Source organism: Triticum aestivum, chromosome 7D, assembly GCF_018294505.1.
Source record: "Triticum aestivum cultivar Chinese Spring chromosome 7D, IWGSC CS RefSeq v2.1, whole genome shotgun sequence".
In the NCBI taxonomy this organism is placed as follows: Eukaryota; Viridiplantae; Streptophyta; class Magnoliopsida; order Poales; family Poaceae; genus Triticum; species Triticum aestivum.
The window spans coordinates 202,840,350-202,848,239 of NC_057814.1; positions in this window are offsets into that span (position 1 = coordinate 202,840,350).

Below are 7,890 nucleotides of genomic sequence, written 5' to 3' on the forward strand. Positions count from 1 at the left end.
AAAGAGACACTAATGCCAATTAGAAGCTGAAGATCATCAATACTGAGGTCTGGGTTGTCAAACCACTCATCAATGAAGTTATTTAAGATGTCAACATCCAAGAGGGGAAGATCGTTGAAGATCTCCGCCTCTTGCTTGCTCTTTATCAAAAACTCAAGAGCATCATCGCCAAGATCTTCGTCACTTGACAGATCAATGGCTTCGTTCTCGTTCCTCAGAACGGCAACTGGGGTCAGTGCTTGACCAGAAATCTGGATGGGCTTCTTCTTCTTCTCGGTCTTGGAGATGCGAGAAAGATCTTCAGACTGCAGACTTGCTTCAGGAGGTGAAGTGGCAAGAGGCTTCGCACACGAAGCTTTAGGTGCAGCAGAGGGCTTTGAAGCCTTTGGTTTCTTCTGCTTCTGTGGCTTGGGAGGAGCAGGTGGTTCATCGGAATCAGCGTCGTCTACAGAATGCTCCACGGCTACCCCCTGAACATCAATGTGTGTGATGAGACCATCGAGGTTGTAGAAGGGACCGACAATATTGGGTTCAACATCGTGGGTGCCATGAGCTCAAGGAGCAGATGGACCGGGGTTGAACTCTAATCCGAACGATTTCTTGTTCTCTTTGGCTGATGCCTTTGCAGTCTGAAAGTTGCGCTTAAAAACATTATCATCATGACACCATAGCAATGATGATGGGTCGACATTGGCAGGCTCTGGTCCACGGACCATATAGGGGTAGAAACCCTGAGCAATAGCTTTAGCTCTGTTCTTGGGTTGAAGATTTCGAAAGAGAATGTCACCCCAAGGACTCTTGATGGCATTTTTCTCAGCATACTCCTGGGTCACGAACCTGTATTTGAACCATTGCTTGGCCCAATATCTCCGAATCCATTGGATTTCGAGCATTGCGTTGATTGTAATCCTCTTCAGGATCAGTCTTGTACAGCTCACAGAGATCTGGTGGCAAATCCTTTGATGCGCCCGCACGGCGCTGCCTGCCGCCCTTTCTTGCTGACTTTTCTGTGGCCATTATATCCAAGAAAAATGGCTTCAGTACAGTGAACGGCTTCTGCTTGCTGGTCAGACAAGAACTAGCTGATGGTGAATGAATGTGATGCTGTAAGAACTCTGCAAATGAATGCAGACTATGAGAACCAAGGGATTTTCCCACGGACATGTACCTGTGACAGCATTAGAGATGCGAGGGAAGGGGAAGAGGTCATATGCATTCTCAGAAGATTTTGAAGATAAATCAGTTTTGAAGACATTGACCTCATGGCGCGAAGACATTCACTTATATGTTGAGAGTTGTGTCGGCGTCCTGGGAACGGGGGTCCCCAGACTTGCCTGCCTGCAGCCCACGGCGTGGCTATGCTAGCAGGCCGTACGACCCATCTTCGTCAACAAGGCATTCAAGACCCTCGCGAGGGGCCAAGCCTCGTGGGGCGGACGACGCAAGACTTCCTCCGGAGCAGCCTAGCCAGGTAGGCTCACGAGGAGCGGAGATATCAAGGCGGGGCAAACCTCGCGAGGCTCATGTGACGTGAGCCATGACGATCGATACCAGGCGGGCGCCAGGCGGGAGCCAGCACGCGCAGCGTCCTTGTTTCCTCTTTGGTGCTAAGGAGGCAGGCGCAGGCACGGAGTACTGAGGCATCAAGCAAAGGTTTCCCTATCAGCGCAACGAGACCGAAGACCAGCAGGACGGCAAGACGGAGGTCACCGTGGAGCCCAAGACGGCGTCACCACCAGAGCCTTTTGCAGGCGAAGACCACTTTTCTCAGGATAGCTTGTACTAGCTGTCCCCTTTCAAGTTGCCCGCCATTGTTGGCTCCCTTCCCGCTCAATATTTGGGGAGAGGACCAGGGCCTATATAAGTAGAGCTAGCCACCACAATAGAGGCAGCTGATTCAGAGGCATCTCACCCACACGAGTTAGCCGAGCACAAGAACACCTCAACCTCAGGAGGCTGTTCTTCCCCTTGTACTGTTCATCATTAGCCCAAGAGGCAATCCACCACCACACACCGGAGTAGGGTATTACACCACAACGGTGGCCCGAACCAGTATAAATCTCGTGTCTTTCTGTGCTGTGAGTTGGTCGAGTTCGTCCGCGAGATCTTAGCAAGCTAGGACGTGGATCGGTAGGAGGGAAAGAACTTCGCGCGCACCCCAGAGTTCGAACCTTAAGGGTTTTGCCGGAACCCCAGATCGGACATTTGGCGCACCAGGTAGGGGTGCGCCGTAGCTTCCCTTCCGTCGATCCGTCATTCCGTCGCTCTGCCGTCGCCATGGCGGACGCTCGCCGCGCTCGAGCTGAGCGCCGGGCTGCCCTCACCGCCCGCGTTGCTCAGACGGCTCCCGTCGGCGGGCCACCTCGTCGTTCTCCGTCTCCTGCCACCAATGCCGCCACCGGCCCGGCGGGGAACGAGCAGCAAGCGTCCTCGCTACACCCATTGGTGCGGCAGGACGGCCGCACCGCCACTTCATCGCTAACCCCGGACGGTTCTTTGCCCCACGCACGTCGCGCCCCCATGGACGCGCAGGCCGCACTCCTCATGGCCAACGAGCTCCTGCGCTACCGCCCGGTCGACGACCTCTACGAGGACTGGCTCGACCGCGTCGCTGAGCTCGTCCGTGCCGCAGGGGGCTCCCTGGCGCCGTCCCACTCTCTGCCTCGCCCTCCGCCGGCCACAGGCGACATGGCCCATGGAGCGCCTCCACCACCTCTGCCCCAAGACTGTGTCTTGGCGCCAAGGCGCGCGGCCCCGCGGCGCGATCCACCACGCCCGGTGCCCGCGCGCGAAGAGGGAAGCTGCCAAGAAGTTCCTCGGCCACGAGAAGCGGCACCTGGACTCCCCGCGCCGCCTGGCCAAGACCGCGCGCTGCCTGCGGTGGCAGCGTGCGGACCTCATCAAGGCCAAGCTCCACCTCCGAGACGGGCCCGACAACCACGGCCGGCTGCCGCGCCTTCACCCCCGAGCTGCGTAGCGTCGCCTGGCCAGGCAAGTTCAAGCCAGATCTGCCTCCTCGCTACGACGGCACCCTCGACCCCGCGGAGTTCCTACAGCTCTACGAGCTGAGCATCGAAGCAGCCAACGACGACGAGAAAGTCATGGCAAACTGGTTTCCCAAGGCTCTCAAGGATGGTGCCCGCTCCTGGCTCCTGAACCTGCCGCAAGGCTCGATCTCCTCCTGGGACGAAATGCGCGACCGCTTCGTCGCCAACTTCCAGGGCACCCGCGACCGCCCGCAGGCCGCGGGCGACCTGCGTTGCATCAAGCAACAACCAGGAGAGACCCTCCAGAAGTACATCTAGTGCTTCAACAACACTGGTCTCAAGATCCCCAAGGTCACGGATGAGGCCATCATCTCCGCGTTCTCCGATGGTGTCCGCGACATCAAGATGAAGAAAGAGCTCGCTATCCACGAGGAGTTGTGCACATCTCAGGAGTTGTTCAACCTGGCAACCAAGTGCGCAAGAGCTGAGGAGGGGCGCCTTTCCCTCCTCGAGCTACCAGATGCGGGCGCAGAAGAGAAGAGGGCCAAGGCAAGGAGGTGAAGCACAAGGAAGCGGCTGTGCTCGCAGCGGAGCCCGACACCAAGCGAGGCAAAGATCAGCCTAAGTCATCCAAGAACAGCCGGCCCTTCTGCGCCTTCCACAACCTGAACACCCACAACACCAGTGACTGTCAAGAGCTTAGAGCCATCCGCGAGGGACACTACGGTCGGCGCCCCAAACGCAACGACCGGGTTTACGGCCGAGGAGGAGGACATGGTGGCGGACACTGGGACGACCGTGGCCCGCGCCAGGAGTGGCGCGACCGTCCTCGTGAGGACCGCCGGCAGGATCATCCTTGCAAGGGCGCCTAGAGAGACTAGCCTCGCGAGGACCGTCCTCAGGGCAACGCCGGGCTTCCCCCGTTGCCGCCACCACCAAGAAGGAACGACGACCACCATCAGGACGAGGGGGCTGGGGGCTTCCAAGAGCCGTGTGCAATCGCTCGCTTTTTGGGCGGAGCCCAGGCCCCAGCCTTGCAGCGTATCTTCAAGCAGTTTGCTCGTGAAGTGAATGCAGTCCTTCCCAAGCACGAGGCCACACGCCTGCTCAAATGGTCCCAGTGCCCTATCACGTTCAGTTCGGCAGGTCAGCTCAAGTGCGCGGCTACCGCTGGCGCCCTCCCGATGCTGTGCTCCCCAGTCATCAGCAATGTGCAAGTTACCAAGACCCTCATCGACGGCGGCGCAGGACTCAATGTCTTGTCCGTCGATACGTTCGACAACCTCCAAGTCCCATATGACCAGCTTCAGCCTACCAAGCCTTTCTTAGGAGTGACTGACGGTTCCACCATGCCGATAGGGTAGGTCCGCCTCCCTGTCACCTTCGGAGAACGTAAGAATTACCGCACCGAGCTCATCGACTTTGACATCGCGCACATCCATCTGCCGTACAATGCCATCCTCGGGTATCCAGCCCTGGCCAAGTTCATGGCCGTCACCCACTGTAATGCCCACGATGCGGCTATATCTCCCACGTGTCAAGGCATGACTTAGAGGCATAACCGCATTGTAGGTATTGTCGCAAGAAGGGTCATCTTCAGACAATCCCATGTAATGAACAAGAATGGGATAAAGAGAGTTGGCTTATAGTCGCCACTTCACACAATACATAAATTAATTCATACATCATCCAAAATCCACACATAGACCGACTACAGTCAAAACCAAATGCAAAGAAGATAACCCCAAATGCTAGTTCGCCGATCGTCCCAACTGGGCTCCACTACTGATCATCAGGAAACGAAACATAGTAACGACCACGTTCCTCGTCGAACTCCCACTTGAGCTCGGTTGCGTCACCTGCACTGGTATCGTCGGCACATGCAACTGTTTTGGTAGAATCTGTGAGTCACGAGGACTCAGCAATCTCACACCCGCGAGATCAAGACTATTTAAGCTTATAGGAAAGGATGGGGTAATGAGGTGGAGCTGCAGCAAGCACTAAGCATATGGTGGCTAGCATACGCAAATGAGAGCGAGAAGAGAAGCAACACAACGGTCGCGAAGCTAGAGGTGATCAAGAAGTGATCCTGAAACTGCTTACGTTCATACATAACCCAAACCGTGTTCACTTCCCGGACTCCGCCGAAAAGAGACCATCACGGCTACACACACGGTTGATGTATTTTAATTAAGTCAAGTGTCAAGTTCTCTACAACCGGACATTAACAAATTCCCATCTGCCACATAACCGCGGGCACGGCTTTCGAAAGATAATACCCTGCAGGGGTGTCCCAACTTAGCCCATTATAAGCTCTCACGGTCAACGAAGGATAAACCTTCTCCCGGGAAGACCCGATCAGTCTCAGAATCCCGGTTTACAAGACATTTCGACAATGGTAAAACAAGACCAGCAAAGCTGCCCGATGTTCCGACAAATCCCGATAGGAGCTGCACATATCTCATTCTCAGGGCACACCGGATGAACACTACGTACAACTAAAACCAGCCCTCGAGCTTCCCCGAGGTGGCGCTGCAAGTGGCTCTAGTTTGGACCAGCACCCAGAGGAGCACTGGCCCGGGGGGTTAAATAAGATGACCCTCGGGCTCGCGAAAACCCAAGGGAAAAAGGCTTAGGTAGACAAATGTAAAACCAAGGTTGGGCCTTGCTGGAGGAGTTTTATTCAAGGCGAACTGTCAAGGGGGTCCCATAAATCACCGAACCGCGTAAGGAATGCAAAATCAAGGAACATAACACCGGTATGACGGAAACTAGGGCGGCAAGAGTGGAACAAAACACCAGGCATAAGGCCGAGCCTTCCACCCTTTACCAAATATATAGATGCATTAATTAAATGAGGGATATTGTGATATGCCAAATTATCCATGTTCCAACATGGAACCAACTTCAACTTCACCTGCAACTAGCAACGCTATAAGAAGGGCTGAGCAAAAGCGGTAACATAGCCAAACAACGGTTTGCTAGGAAAGGATGGTTAGAGGCTTGACATGGCAATATGGGAGGCATGATATAGCAAGTGGTAGGTGGCGCAGCATAGCGATAGAGCGAACAACTAGCAAAGCAAAGATAGAAGTGATTTCGAGGGTATGGTCATCTTGCCTGCAAGGTTCTCAAAGTTGTCGAAAGCTTGATCCTCGTAAGCGTTCTCAACAGGCTCCTCGTAAGCGTACTCGTCTCCCGGATCTACCCAAGGCAAGAACACAAGCAAAGGGCCAACAATCAATCACGGGAAATGCATAAGCAACATGATGCAATATATGACATGATATGCGAGATGTGATATGCAATGCATATGCGTGCTCCGGAACGGAAAAGATGAACAAGGCATCAACATGGCAAACCAAGTATGCCGCTGGAAAGATGAGACGATTCCGGTCAAAATCGATATAAATATCACCGGAAACGGATGCACGGTTTGCAAATGGCAAGCAAAACAAGAATGACACAATTCTGCGATTAACAGCATGATAGCACTTAGTACATCAAGTAACTATGCTACAGCACCCCAACATAGCAACAAAGCATAGGAAAGTGATGTACTAAAGTTGCTTGACGAAAGATGAACACTGAGCTACGGCTAGATCACAATATAACAGGTTCAAACAAGCATGGCAAAAGTGCAAAAGATATCAGCTTCACAGACTTGGTGAAAATACTGGACATGGCATAAACAGCAGCAGGTAGCAATGTTTAGAGCAAGCAATCAATAGGCTACAGGAACTTAACATAGCAAAACAAGGCACGGAATCAATCTACTAAATGCATAGAACAAACGTCCCTTACTGACCATGAGCCAAAAAGGCACAGAAGATATGATGCACCCATGTAAACATAGCAAGTTTCGTTAACAGGTTTCAGACTTGGCAGAAAACAGAGCATGGCATTAACACAAATATGAAGGCATATTTGTGAGCTCGAGTCACTCATCACAAAGCATTGCATGATAAACCAAGCATACCAACAGCAAGAAGACATGTTCATGAAGCTATCCATGGCAAGAGCAAGTTCATAGCATGTATGGATCAACTACAACAACCTTGGCAAAATTGAATAGCATGTTAACATTCTGCCAGGAACATTTTATAGCAAAAGTAGAGCAAGATTGAGACATGCTAGGGAACTCCATAATTGCAATCAGGGGCATGGATGGATATAGCATAACCATATGTTCAAAACATCCTTAATGAACATACTCAAAAGCAGCACAGATCTCACTGTAGCCACATGGATACATGGCATCAAAATAACAGCAGGAAAAGACTTAGCAAAATCCTGTCCCTGAAAACAGAAACATCACGAAGCCTAGTTTGCATGCTTGTGCTAATCACCACATAGATCACAAAAACACATGGCATACACCCCTGTAAATCTGGCATGGCATAGATCAAAACACATGTAGAGCTCATGCCCAAAAGATGCACACATCAAATGCAGCAAAAATAACAAAACATCAAGTTCTGATAAGTAACATCAGTAAACATCATATAGCACTGTTGCAACGAAGATTTAGGCATCAAGATGAGCTCAAACAGACATGGCACAATGGAACAAACTGAAGAGCATAACCTGATGAACATTTTGATATATCATGCGCATGAAACGGAGCAGCACACATAGAGTTATGGTATGATAAACATGGCAACATAATGTGATAATCTCAGGACTTGGAGGATTTCGGGGTCAACCTTTTCCAGATCTAGAGTTCTTTGTGGGCACGCGAACCGAGGCGGGGCCGGAGCTTCGCCGGAGTCGGAGGAAGGGGCGGCCGGAGGAGAGCTCGGGGGAGGTCGCCGGGGTCGGGGACGCCGGATCTGGCGAGGGGAAGGCCGGGGCGCGCGGGCGGCGCGGACGTCGAGGCGGCGCGTGCGGGTGGCGAGGCGGC